This window comes from Mytilus californianus, unplaced genomic scaffold (assembly GCF_021869535.1).
Source record: "Mytilus californianus isolate M0D057914Y unplaced genomic scaffold, xbMytCali1.0.p SCAF_10, whole genome shotgun sequence".
Lineage (NCBI taxonomy): Eukaryota > Metazoa > Mollusca > Bivalvia > Mytilida > Mytilidae > Mytilus > Mytilus californianus.
Genome location: NW_026262582.1, coordinates 65457160 through 65472935, shown reverse-complemented (window position 1 = coordinate 65472935; position 15776 = coordinate 65457160).

Genomic DNA, 15776 nt, shown 5'->3' with positions numbered 1-15776 from the left:
ATTTTTCACTCCATTTAAGGAGTTTCTGACTGATGATAAGAATATAGGAGTCATTATTGAAACCATGAAACATAAAACAACATATACATAAAGGGAAATGAAGATATAGAAATTTTGACAATAATTTGTCAATTAAGAGAGGTTTTAATTGAAAACAAAAAAAAATATTAAGTTAGATTATCTTTGTATAGAGTTATAGACATATGTGATCATAATTTTATATGCATTTACATTATTTACATCTAATAAATAGAGCTAGGTGTGCTGTCCAGTAAAGGACCCAGAGTAACAAACAATGGATTATATTATATATTTTTATTATTACAAATTACTTATTTCATTTACTTTGATATTAGATATTAATTAATCCATTTAATCAAGACAAATAATGTTATACTTTGTTGAACATATCTTTATTTAACTTTTTTATTAGGTTTAGAAATTATATTGTTATATTCTACTCACTTTGGGCGCCGTGATTGACAGATAAAGTATTTGTTTGTGTGTTTGTTTGTTATATAAATTATTTGTTGATATATACCAGAGAGATACACATGTATAAGAGGGTCTGAATGAGGATGTCTTCTGTATATAGATATTCCTTAATTTTAAGGCAATTTTACTCTACGACCTTTATCATTTATGAGTACTGATATGAGTACTGACATGATTTATAACAAACCTTTCTAAAATTATTTACCTGCAAAGGGGAATCAGGAATAGAAATATGGTCGTTTAGGTCCTGTTCCGACCGGCAGTAAAATCTTTGTCCGTTTAGAATGTGCAAGTGTGCGGGATGTATAAATTCGCAAACACTTCCGGTCGTAAGGGGAACGTTAAGCAGGATCTGCTTACCCTTCCAGAGCACCTGAGATCACCCCCAGTTTTTGGTGGGGTTCGTGTTGCTTAGTCTTTATTTTTCTATGTTGTGTCTTCTGTACTATTATTTGTCTGTTTGTCTTTTTATTTTTGGCCATGACGTTGTCAGTTTATTTTCAATCTATGAGTTTGACTGTCCCTCTGGTATCTTTCGTCCCTCTTTTTTAAATCCGATGCCTCGTGTAGAGATATCTGCGCGTTAAAGAATTTTTGAAACACCTATTGAGGGTAGGAAGGAGAGCCTTTTAACAACACTTTGGTGATCCTTAGGTATCCTGTTGCTAGACTAAGTTTTGTACTAATTTGTACGCCAGACGCGCGTTTCATCTACAAACTACGCAGCAACGCTAGAATCAACAAATTTAAAAGGCCAAAATATAAAGTACGAAATTGAAGAGCATTGAGGATTCAAAATTCAAAAAGGCTTTGCCAAATACAGCTAAGGTAATTCATTCCTGGGGTGAATTTTTGCCCCTGTCCATCAAACCCTCATTTTCAAATACTTTTCAGTTTTTAACCTGAATACTACAAAATCTCACTACTTTTAAAGTCTCATAATAGATGTGGTATGATTGCCACGATACAAATACATGGGGGGGGGGGGATACCCACAAAAGACAAAAGGGCGATGATGTAAGCAACTACATGTCACCGTACATCCTTTGGTAATGACCAAAAACCCGTATATTAAGTTATAAAGGAATCCGGCGTAACAGCATCAAACAACAGTCAACCGAATTGTTACAGACACATTCTTAAAGAATATAATGTTGTTCAATTTGTTTCTTAAAGCCCAACCTCTTTCCCCTTTTGACTTGGAACAATGGTGTTAAAGAAACGACGTAAGAACGGCTTGTAGACATCATTTGGAAAAAAAGGATGTTTGAGGTAAACTTCACGAGACAGCAACATAACCACTTGTGTTGGACTAGGTTTATTAAAACATGTAAAACAAGTTGTTAATTGTTCTGAGCAAAAATATAACTGCGAACAAAATAAACCATAAACCTTATATAAACAGGTAAATCGTGTAACAGTACACGACATCCAAACTATATCATGCAAAAAAAAATATGACGTGAATGTCTGGAAGCATGGTGCATACAGAATAAGGGATAATAGACCAAAAATATATATAACAGAGAAAAGTGGTCAAAAATATAAAGAATAGACTATTGAATAATTGACAAAAAGAAAAAGAAAGAAAAATGACATGTATATCTTAAATCTTTGCTCTTTGACAATTAATTGACGATATAAAAAATGAAAACAACACGTTATAAATTTCATGCGTCCGAAGTGCTAGCTTTTCTGGATTTACCTTCAGCAGGAACGCTCAAAGCCGAATATTTGAAAGCCAAGGATGTATAAGAATCGAAACAGTTGAAGTACTAATATGACTATAAAGGACCAACAAAAATAGCCATATCCATCTAAGGTCAAATTTGCCTTTCTTTATAATTTATATAAAATTTATAAACGGACCATAGTGCCAGTTTTTACAGTATTTTCACTTAAATTCTTACAGACGATCTTTTTTTTTATTTTGAAATTCGTTCTTTTTGTATGATAATTATAATTTGTAATTAGCATTCCTGTATCGATCTTTAAATATTTGATTAACTGACAATGATCAGGAAGGGGATTTCAAAAAAGAATATCACTCTTTAAATAAAGTAGGTTCACTTAAAAGAGGGTGTAAATATTCAATATGAATAAAACCGAGTGAAAGGGAAACCATTCAAATACAGATCTAGAACAAATGTAAAAGTTCTGTATATTTTAACAGTGAAGCATTTTTCAGAAATGCTTTTTGACATAAAGATACATTTATCATTAGGAAAATCTTTCATTACCGTAAGAAAATGTGGTGCTATGATTGCCAGTGAGACAACTCTCCACTTAGGACTTAGTGACGAAGAAGTTAACAACTATAATATAGGTCACTGTACGGCCTTCAACAATGACGATGAGCCAAACTGCATTGCAAACTATAAAAGACCCCGAAATGAAAAAAAAAAACAGGAAAAATTATCAAACAAAAAAACTTACGGCCTGATTTATGCACAAACAAAATAAATGAAAAACAAATATGATATACAGCAACAAACAACAACCACTGAATTCCAAGCTCTTAACGGGATTTGTTTACCTCGAACAGTTGCATTGAAGTACAATGGATACATTGATACATACACCAAACATCACAATTATACAATACACGCAATAATTTTTTTGATAAAAGCATATAAAGGTTCATCAAAGAGGGCCTGGATGGGATTTACAGATAGAGAATAATGGCCAAAAAATAATGACTAGAGAAAATCAGGAGAAACAAAAATAAAGAATAGAAGACAATAATGTGCAAAAGTGTAAAGAATAACTGTGGAAATTGAAAGAAAGATGTACAGAATAAAGAAAAGAAATCATATATATAATGTTGCACATCATGTTTGTGGTATACCATCTTTTCCGCAAGTTTATTGTTTTCTGTTTGGTATTAGATTAATATTAAGATCCTTTGTTACATCTGGTGATCAATTTATTTGGCAATCGCCAATGGCAGTCATCAGCGTTTAAGTACATCCGTTGTTCGACCTGTTAGTCAAATGCGTTTTGTTAAAATATAATTTTTCACTTTTTTGGTCTTTTGGAAAATGTTGTTTGTGCTGTATTTAGATCCCTCTACCAGGAAATTTGTTTAACATGCACACGTATAAAAAGTGCGGTTTTTATCCAACGCAATCATAGGTTTGAACGTTGTTTTCAATTTAGACTTGTTAATAATTGTTATAGATACCTTCAACAGTAAATTCATTTTCATGAGAATTTTACAGTAATACACGTTTTGTTTTAATAAAGAGAAATGCCCCAAAAAATTAAAGAATACATAAACGAATAACCCCTCATCCCGATCCTCATTTTGTGCATCATTTCACACATGACAGTGGTTCAATTATTGAACATTACAGTATACATACTGTCTCTGATATGAAGATCGAGAGAGAGGGTGAGAAAACACTCTCAAGTTGTGATAAAAAGCTTTGGTTATCTCTCTTTGAACAATTACATTTAAGAATAGGACGAACAAGAATAAGTTCTTTGAATGTCAAGGTTTTTTTTTATACTAACTGCTGAAAAAACACGTTATAATATTGTTTGATAAATGGTGTTAAAATGAGATAACAAACCGGCCGAACAAACAAACAAACAAAATAAATTACACTCACAAAAAATTCGAACAAAACAAACGTAAAATAGACGACTTTCGAATTCGTGCACTTTCCCGCGTGTACTCCGATTGACCTCAGGAGATTGATGAATACAAATCTACATCAATACTGACACTAGTAAGAAATTAAATGTGTTATTCCGCAGTTCACTTTACATTATGTTCCTAATCATTTGATATAAAGCATATTTTCAATTTTCTAATTTCTATGTAATATAAAATGTTAACCCGACGTTTCAGAATCTAATGCATTCTGTGAATATTTGTCAAAATGTCCTTAATCGAGAAATTCAACCGGTGTCGTGACATTCTTTTCAATTTGGGATACGAACAATGAAAATACCCATACGCCTTTAGATTCTAAAATGGTGAATTTTACATGTACATGGTTCGTAAATTAGGAGATTACTGCCGTCGGAGCTTGAAATACAATATTGTTATCTCTATTCTAATGAAACTAACAGAAAACAACGCCAAATCATCCATTTAAAATCTGTCATACGTCGTCTGCGCTTGCGCGTACGTTTTTTAGAACATCAACAGGAACGGGGACCCATTTATTTCCCCCATTACAATGCAATTTTATCCAAATTGAGGGGCAGTTTTTTATTCTCTATATGCAAAATTACAGTTACTTTCTCATACTAGTAGCACCCTTCGTGGTTTCTTGGAGAATTCTTGGAGGATCATGACCGGCATTTAAGAGAGAAATACTGTTCTGAGTATTAATAGAGTCATTTTATCTACTACCTGCTTAACATCGAAAATAAAATTTGGACCATTTACTCAGACAATCATCCACCCTATACATTCCAGAATCACTTAAAATGTAACAGAAGTTGGAAGTTTATTGAATAGATATACTACAATTTTAAGCATCTTTACATAATTTTAATCTCGGTACAATATCCCATTTAAAAGATGGCATATTTATTTAGGGACTTCATTCGTGGGATACTGGACTGGTATCCTGTAACTGGGATCATATTCCAATTGTGAATTGATGCCATGTAAATTGGTGACGTTATCCAATAAAAATGAACGTTACAAACGATGTTGCATTAGAATAAACAATCATATCAAAACAGTTTCGTGAACCATTTGCATAAAATAATTGCGGTGGAAGATATACCAAAAAGGCAAAAAGAGGGATTTTGAAAACTGCTTTTCCGTAAGCAAAAAATAATGCAAAAAACTGTTACATCGAAATTTGAGAAGGCTGTCGTTTCTTTTTTCCGGCAACAGATGCCAGGACGTTACGACAATTTGTGTCTTTTCGGTGATGCTCGATGCCAAAATTTTCGAAAATCCTAGACTAAATACAAACTATGAAGAGTCGATATGACCGAAGGTTAATAGTAAAGCTAAAAGAGGACAAGCATCTGAATATCTCATTTCCATTGAGATTATCCAGTCCTATCCCACCAGTCATGAAATATTGAACTTGAAAACATTGTATTTAATAGTTTTCATGTTGAGGTTTGTGAAAAGTCATGCTTTGTATTAGGCATACAAGTTATTGGTTGGGATTTGGGGATAGTTAATGAAATTATGCAGGATATACTGATGAATTCAGTCCAGGATTATGCCAGGTAATGGGTTAAACGCAAGAAAGAAGACGTAGATACTCTTTCCGAATGGATTAAGGCTGTGTGGTCGTTGATACAAATCAGAATCAAGAAACTGAATGGGTCTATCAATACCATGCTACCTCAATCTTTAAAGACCCAAATGTTGAAAAACACTTTTCCTATCTCCATGACAAATAGGATGTTGTCCCCGCAGATAAAGCCCCAACAAAATATTTTTTGTGTTTAAATTACATTACATAAACGGCTTGATAAATGAGTAATGAGGAAATCCTGGATAATCATAGGTCTGCTCTATGTTCCTTTGGAATTTCAACTACAGATGAAGAACTGGATCTTCCATCACTGCATTGGATACCTAAACTACATAAATGTCCCTACAAACAACAGTATATTGCTGGGTCTTTCTAGTGCTCCACGAAACCTCTTTTTAAATTGTTAACATCAATTTTATCAGCAATCAAAGCCGGGCTTCAAAGTTATTGTGAAACTGCATATTCTAGAGGTGGCGTGAATCAGATGTGGAGACTAAAAAATTCAAAAGATCTTTTAGAGTACATACAATCTAAGACTCTTTTATCTTGCAATAGTATTACAACATTTTACTTTTCTACACTTTACACAAGTATTCCCCGTTCCAAACTAAAAGACAAATTGAAAGAGTTGATACTGCTTTGTTTCATAAAAAAGAATGGCCAACGTAGTTACAAGTATCTTGTCTTAGGGAGGGATAAATCCTACTGTGTAAAAAATCAATCTGATTCAAACAAAAAATTCTCTGAAACTGACATTATCAAGATGTTTGATTTCTTGATTGACAACATATATGTTACGTTTGGAAGACGTGTTTTTCAACAAACAATCGGCATTCCCATGGGAACCAACTGTGCCCCTCTTCTTGCCGACTTTTTCCTTTATTCTTCTGAGGCTGACTTCATACAGGAACTTCTTAAGAAGAAAGAAAAGAAGTAAGCAGTATCCTTTAACTTTACTTTCCGCTATATAGATGTTGTTCTCTCACTAAATAATGCAAAATTTGGTGACTTTGTTGAACGCATCTATCCCATCGAACTTATAAAGAATACAACAGATAAAGTTAAGTCTGCCTCATATCTTGACTAACATCTAGAAATTGACAATGAGGGTCGGTCGGACGACAAAAGAGATGATTTCAGCTTCCCAATTGTGAACTTTCCATTTCTATGTAGCAACATTCCAGCAGCGCCTGCAAACGGAGTATATATCTCCCAAATAAATACGATATTTCCGGGCTTGTATTTCCTATCATGATTTCCTTGATAGCGGATTGCTGCTCATAAGGAAGCTACTAAATCAAGAGTTCCAAATGGTGAAGTTGCTGCTTAGTCTAGTTTTCTATGTTGTGTTTTGTGTACTATTGTTTGTCTGTTTGTCTTTTTCTTTTTTAGCCATGGCGATGTCAGTTTATTTTTGATTTATGAGTTTGAATGTCCCTCTGGTATCTTTCGCCCCTCTTATATATGTTACGTGTGCATTTGATTGGATAGGATATCAAAAAATTACACAGTGTAAACGCCAAATAAGCGTCACATGCACATGTTTTTATGTCTGTTCCTTCTCTATATTTTTTGTTAGTAAACGCATAATTACAATAATTAGGTTAACGAGGTCTACTCAAGTAAATGCGCGTTTGTTTATTCAGTACTACAGATGTTTTCATTGCGTTAAATATGTACATTAGTACATGCATTTGGTCAGGATATGTTTTTCTAAATTGAATTTGTCAGGTTGGATATGAATGGAGTGAATGTAACTGGTAAGGATATTATATGGAGTGCATAAGATTTTTCAGGATATGTAGATATTGAATGTGATTGGTCATTATATCTAAAGAGTGAATTTATTTTGGTCAGTAAATGTGTGGAATGAATTAAATGGTAAGTGTATGCAAGAATGCTATAGGTCAATATATGTACAGTGTGTACGTAATTGGAAAGTATGTGTATGGCGTGCATGCTATTGGTCAGAATATATATGTAATTAGTAATGATACGTATGGAGTGTTGTAATTGGTCAGCATAGTCAGGAACATATATATTGACATATATATTGATATATTAGATGTACTGTTCCCAGGCATAGTTAGTTATGTAAGTAATACATCAGTAAATTCATAGAGTTTATTCAATTGGTATAAAATGCATGCAATTGGTCTATTCAGTATACATGTATGTATGAAGGCTTTGTAATTGGTCTATTCAGTATATGCATGGAGTGTGTGTAATAAGAGTATGTATGGAGAGTGTGTAGTTAGTCTGGCTAGTATAGGCATAGAGTGAATAGAATTAGTTAGTCAGTATATGTATGGAGTGTGTGTAATAAGTCTGGCCAGTTTATGTATAGAGTGGATAGTATTTGTCTGGTCAGTATATGTATGTAATGTGTGTAATACGTCTGGTTAGTTTATGTTTGGAGTGGATAGTATTAGTCTGGTCAGTATATATATGTAATGTGTGAAATAAGTCAATTCATGGATCGAAAAAAAAAATGACAACGCCATGGCCAAAAATAAAAAGATAAACAGACAAATAATAGTACAGATGACACAACATAGAAAACTAAAGTCTAAGCAACACGAAACCCACCAAAAACTGGGGGTGATCTCAGGTACTCCGGAAGGGTAAGCAGATCCTGCTCTACATGTGGCACCCGTCGTGTTGCTTATATTATTACAAATCCGGTAAATAGTCTAATTCGGTAGGTTACATTCATTACTAAACTGTGATTCATTACTAAACTGAGACATTTTAGACGATTTATAGTTAAAACTACACAACCTATTTCAAATCAAACATCACATTCATCTTAGGAAGTTTTAAATTAGACAGTCCACCGTTTATCCCTACTAGTTCGCCTGAAATTAAACAGATAAATTTTGCCACCCATTCATTGCCACAGTCAAGTAATTTTAACAGATACAAGCCACATTGCCACATCAATTCGTACGTAAAGCTATGCTGTCCCATCTGTTATATCCAGCAATCTCGGTTTACCAAAATTAAGATACCGACATTTAATGGCAATATATTAGAATGGCCAAACATTTGGGATTCTTATGAATCAGCAGTTCATTACAACCCAACATTGACAGATGGTCAAAAGTTTAATTTCTTGAAGACACAATAAGAAAACGAAGCCGCACAGACAATTGCCGGATTTTCTATCACAAACGCTAATTATTCAGAAGACGTAAATGTTCTTATGGAGAGATTTGGACAGACACACAACATTAAGCAAGCACACCTACAAGCACTGCTTGATATCATGCCACCTCGAAATAACCTTAGAAGCCCGAGAAACTTTTATGACAAAATGGAGAGTTTAGTTAGGGGACTTGAATAGCTTGGACAGACATAGGACTCGTAAGGTAATTTTATAGTCCCTATTATAATAAACAAACTGCCCGGAGAAATCAGAAAACATCTAGCTCGGGAACATGGTAAGACAAATTGGCTATTAAGAGATCTTCGAAGAAGTATACATAAAGAGATACAAATTATGGAAGCCGGATAAGTTACACAGAAAGAAAGTGATATTTCGACCTCAACCTTTTTCGCTGGTGCTAACTCACAAAGAAAAAACACAATACCACTACTAGAAATGTACATCTACATTTATCAGTTAAGACAGTGCATTTTTTGCAAAGATATTCATTCGCCTACCAATTGCCCGAAAATACGCGATTTAGATAAACGCCTTGCTATCGTTTAACGTTACGATTTATGTTTCAACTGCCTCGGTACACATCACATAAAGGAATTCAAATCGAAAAGCTCATGTCGTAACTGTAGTAAAAAGTAAAATAACAAAAATAACGAACTCCGAGGAAAATTCTAAACGGAAAGTCCATAAGCAAATGGATAAAATAAAAGCTCATACACATCAAACGAATGGATAACAACTGTCATATTCCAGACTTAGTACAGGCATTTTCTTATGTAGAACATGGTGGATTAAACGAATAAACGATACCACACTCATTTATGTAGCTATAGTGAAGTTGAACACACCGTTAACCCTGACAAGAGAAGTAACAACCGTTTTACTGACTCGAATGATACTGTTAACAGTTGTAACAATGACAGTACGTCATCTACATCAACTGCTGTAAATCTTCTGAAGGATACTGAGATGCAAGAAGACATAACAATTTTACACTCATCAGCACAATTTCGCTCAAATATACTGCTGGAAACCGCTGTGGCCCCTGTGGCCCCTGTTTGGTCAGACCGTCATTGAACAGATACGAACATTTTGTTTGATGAAGGCAATCAAAGGTCTATTATAACGGAGAGTCATGCGCGTAAATTAAACCTTCAGAGAGAAGGAGCCGACAATACTTTCATCATTTGGACAAAAATCAAGAGTGCTAGGCGACTTGATAAAGCCACAGTATATATTGAAACTGAAACTGGACATAAAATCCCAATAGAGATTCTAACCGTTACTATGATAGCTACGCTGTTATAGCACCACATTCATTACATTAACAGGAACATTAACTATTTGGAAGGACTAAAACTTGCACATCCAGTTACACAACAGGATACCTTTGAAATTTCACTATTAATTTGAGCCAAATTTTATTGGTAAAAAGTTGAAGATAAAGTTGTACGCGGAAACGGACCCACCGCAGTCAAATCGAAACTCGGGTACTTGCTGTCTGGACCGTTACATTCAGGAAAGTCATAGTTATGAACAGCGTCATGTATTTTTAATGTTATTATTTAACATAGAACAGAGAAACACGAATTAGAAGCGTTTTGGAAGCTTGAGCCTATATGAATCGAGTCTCCAGAAGAACACGAAAAAGAGAATGACTGTATAAGAAGTTTCCAAGAATCTTCAATCGAGTTTCGCGACAAAAATATTATTCAAAGTTACCTTGGAAATACAACAATGATTAAAGAGAAAATTAAACTTGTTTTTGGACTTTCGAAGTTTAGTGATAAAGCATATTTGTTTAAAACTGTGTTACCCGATGAATATGGACTGTTATGCGATTTTGTTATATGAACTACGTTTAGTTTAATTGTGAAAAAAACTCGAAAAATGTTAAGTTGAGAGACTTTAATTTTAATTTTATTTAATTTTTATATTGTATTTAAACGTACCCCAGGACCAACCTTCATTAGGAGCCCCGAAAAACAACAGCCCTATAGCGGGAGGCATAAAAACCGAGTCACGCCAAAAATCATTCGACCAAAAGAAACATAATAGCACGAAGACAAATAAAGGGAAATTGTAGAGTAAATAAAAAGATGCACAACTTCAGTACACAGAATCTATCTCAAGACCATCTTGTATTATTTGTGAAGTAGACACTGACATTTTTATCTATTGATGTTATTTTTTGTATTTGAAATGAATGATATTTAAATCATAAAGTGGAAGTCATATAGACCTAATGTCTGTTGATGAAAGGTCTATGTTTTATAAGCAGGAAATTGACGTCACGGTGATATGTCATTTTCTTATTTATGAACTTGGCTCGTTATTGCTACTCTTCAGAAACCTTTTTAGAACACGATTACAAAATTGTTACGATTTTATACAAACCTTTGTACCAAAAGCGGAAGTAGCCATTTTATGACCATCACCTCTTTATATAAATTCAAAACATGTATGTTTTCTTTTTATCTCACCTGGCTCACCAAGATGGCCGACATGGCTAAAATTAAAATTTGGGGGTAAAATGCAAGTTTTGTCTATTATTTTGAAAACTGTTATAAATAGAGAAAATCTGACAGGGCAAAAATGTTCAGAATGTTGAGCTCTATCAATTTTTTATCAACGTCAAAACTGTCAGACGACTTCTTATAGGAGTTATTGCCCTTAAATGACAAATATTACCATTTGGTTTTCATTTTTGCCTATTATCTTGAAAACTGTAATAGGAAGAGGTAAACTTTAGATTGAAAAAAGGATCAGCAAGACAAGTTCTACTAAGAAGTCAACATTGTCAAATCATACGACGTCTCCTTATTGGAGTTATTGCCTTTTAATGGCGATTTTAACCATTTTTGGGGCGTTTTTCCTCATATGATAAAAATTATAATAGATGAATAGACACTTTAAATCACAAAAAAATCAGCAAGGCAAGATCTACTAACAAGTCAATTTTTGCCGATATAGTTAGTAGATTGTCACTCTTAATAGGTGTGATTGCCCTTAAATGAAGATTCTTTTACTTTCTTTTGTGTTTTGAGCAAAAACCAAAGAAGATAGAGAGAAACTAAACAGACTAAATGGTAGACGTTACAAGATCAACATAACAGAAATTTTTGTTATGAATTCTATTCTCGTCTACAATATTAATGTTGGAGAGTGTCCTTTGTTGAATATGTACATATACCAAGGTGAGCGACACAGGCTCTTTAGAGCCTCTAGTTTGTATTACTTTTGGAATTCTCATTTACCATGTGTGTGTGTGATCAGCCAAACAAAACAAAATCACTTTCTGATATCTTCATTTTCCCATGCCCCGACTTTTTATCAAATCAGACATTAAATACAGTACAATAATATATTGGATAACGTTTTTGTTTCAGAAGCGTATTCCATAAAATTGTTATGAAAAAGCCTATAGTTGATGTGTTTCCCTCGGTTTTGGTTTATGACCCGGATTTGTTTTCGCTTAATCGATTTATGACTATTGAACAGCGGTATACTACTGTTGCGTTTCTTTATCTATAATAAAACTTTGCACGGCAAACTATAGGGAGGCTTTAAACCGAACTTCGAACCTAACTCGAGAAAACCAGGTCCTGCAAAGTTTTAAAGAAAATATCTTACTTAATATTCTATTAGTTATCGTGCCCTCTATAGATATGTAATTATATCTGAATCTACTAAGCTAATGTAGACCAAACTTGATTTGACAGATTATTTGTAAACAATATTGTACAATTTTGATTTTGCAGTGTATCGTAAGCCTGTTTTGATGGCTGTATTGTAATATTGTAATAATATGTATTTGTTGTATATATACAGGTTGCACTATAATAAACCATTCCTTCATTCGTTCATTCAATATTTGTCTTGTTTGCTTCGATTTGATAACACTCTTTATAATAAAAAAAATCATATAAATTAACTTACATTACCTCTTACTGCCTTTAGGGAAATAATGAAAAATTATCCCGATCCTCAGCTAAAACACATAAGGGTTAAAAGGAAAGACACCATCTATAATGAAAATATTTTAAACTTTCAAGCCTTTTTAATGATGTTTGCTACTCTTTTATTTTACTATTTGTCCGATATTCTGAATCATCTAGTTTTATCCATGTGGTGCAAATAACAATTTTTCCCGATAATCCCTACTTTTCATAATTTTTTACATATAGTTTAAAAAGTCATATTTGAAAATCCTTGTTATTTTGTTATAGTTTTCGGAAGAAAAAAGGTGTCAATGTCAAATGTATCAAAATCTAGAAAGAAATATTTCCCGCCAAATTTATAATTGATCTTATCTCTATAACAAACACATGGACCTGTCATTTTGTCTACTTTTTAAGTTTCATTTTTTAATTACTTCCAATTTAAAACAGTTTTTTCAAAGCTTGTTATTTTGAATCCGCGAAGCGAACATCATATAGTTAACCAACACGCTTTTGTGATAGCTTGAACACCTTAAACATAACTTTTCCATTTCGAGGTCCTTCATTGTTCAAAGTTGGAAGTATTGTGGCACTTTATGCCAAATGTCAAGTTTCCAATTCTACCTGATTTTCAAAGGTAGTAATAATTTTGTGATCTCAAAATCGTTAGAGATTTTTCATGGGGAGAAGGAACAATCTTTTAATTGTATACTATAATATTACTATTATTTTGTTGATGAAGTATTTTACCGATGATTTTCGAGCAAAAACTCAAACTTTGAATACAACAATTTTCATGTGAAAAAGACGGAGAGAACGTTTATCAATTGAGGATATCCAAAGAAAATAATGTATTAAACAAAACACATCTTTATTGATTGGCGAAGTTCCATAAAATAGTTTGAAAGAAAATGCATCAGTCAGTTCAATATCGTCCAGCAGTTCGATTCTGCAGCACGTGTGTGTTGTTGATTATTGCAATATGTACGATATATTGATGAGAGATCAAATAGCTATTTTAAGAGTTTTATTTAGAAAAATGCAGATGAAGACAAGCAATCGGAAGAACATAGGTATACTCAATTTTTTATTCCGATTTTGGGCGATTTTCGCTCTGCATATAAGTGTGCAAGTTGGGTAAAAGATATGTGGAGGATACAAGAGGAGTATTCAAACTCTTCAATGGAAGACAAAATGGACACGCCAAAGTAAGAAAACGAAAAACAGCCTAAAAACATAACATTAAACACTAAATAGTAAGCAAAACGAACCTCATAAAAACCCGGGAAGATACACGTGCTTCTGAAGGTTTAGCAGATCCTGATCCTGTGACACTTGTCGTGTAAAAGAGAGCCAAAAGATACCAAAGGTACACTCAAACTCATAGGTCGAAAACAAACTGACAGTGCAAGGGAAAAAAACCAAAAAAGACAAATAACAGACAATATCACAATGGTACCACGGTAACTCGTTAAATGTGATTTTTGTTTTTTTTTTCAAAATACCTTGTTCCCTACTCTAGTTAGGACAACTTTAGGAATATGTATGATAACTTTTTAATTTGCACTAATATTTGGGCCAAATAAGGACCTTATTGTCCCATCTCCTTTGCGATTTCCTGATTGATTGATTGAAATGATAGTAGAGAAATACAAAGATTCCGTGTATTACATGTAACGTTTAATTAATCAATTACTTATCAATATTATTTTTCTTTGTTTAACTACCCAGCTACATAACAATTAATATTTTTGACAATTTACGTGATTTTTAAACAATATTCAGACCTATCACTATGAAAGGTAGAAAATGATTTTCTATAATTTTATTCTTATTTAAGGCGACAGTAGTTAACAAATGTTCAGATCGCGTAAATCGATTAAATAGAGAGAAATCAGGGTAGCAAACAAAAAGTGGGGAATCGCTAGAAATCTGGAAGAAGCAAAGCCGGTCGGCTATACTTTTATATTAAGATCTACGACCGCGAAAACATTTCGATAGTGTGTTGAGACACCGACATATCTAATTGGTAATGTTGTAGTGTTGACTCCAGCCGTTCTTCCTCATAACTCTTTTGGAACAGTTTTTTGTGTAAGGAGCACGCCCTTGTCAATGAATTCCGTTTAGTGTGAACACACACGAACGTAACGTAATAACTAAGATATGTACTGGACTTTCAAATATTTTGGCTTCGCGTATCACTCAAGAGACATTTATGGTCGAAATGCACATCTGAAGCAGAAAAAATGCTACCGTTAATATTATATGTAAATGCTATACGACGGAGAAAAGTACATTACAGAAGAGAAATGTGAAGTTGAAATTATCACGTGTGTCATTAACTCTAGTGTGAATTCCATATGTGTCCATGTCAAGGAAATGATGAAAATTTCGATAGTATCCTTAATCTCAAGTTCACTTAGATAGTTGAGATGTGCGCATTTTTTTAAATGTGGGTTGTTTAGTAACATGACATTATCAATGTGAAGGCGTTCAGCATGGGGATAAACAAAATCCACCTTTCTATCCTTCGATTATGTTTTCACTTTGTATAACTTTTCATCGAATTTGTACTTGCTACGGATGTCAGTAGTAAAGCATGATCTGCTTACAAGGACTAACAAAGTCAACACTTCAACATTTCAATAAACCAACAATCGTATTGAACCACCAGTACAAAAGTACTGTGCTACTTGACAGGTGATACTCTTTAGAACCTGCACTCAACTATTAAATAATAAAGTTATAGCCCCAGTGGTAGTAAAAATAAAGTGTAACAAACAAACAAAAAAAAACCGAACTCAAATGCATATTCAAAAAAGGGAAATTCATGAAAATCAAACGCTATCAATCAATGGAACAAGTGAAAAACAACTGCCATATTCCTGATATTATATCATCTGTACCAATTTTACTGTTCAATATGCGGATTTT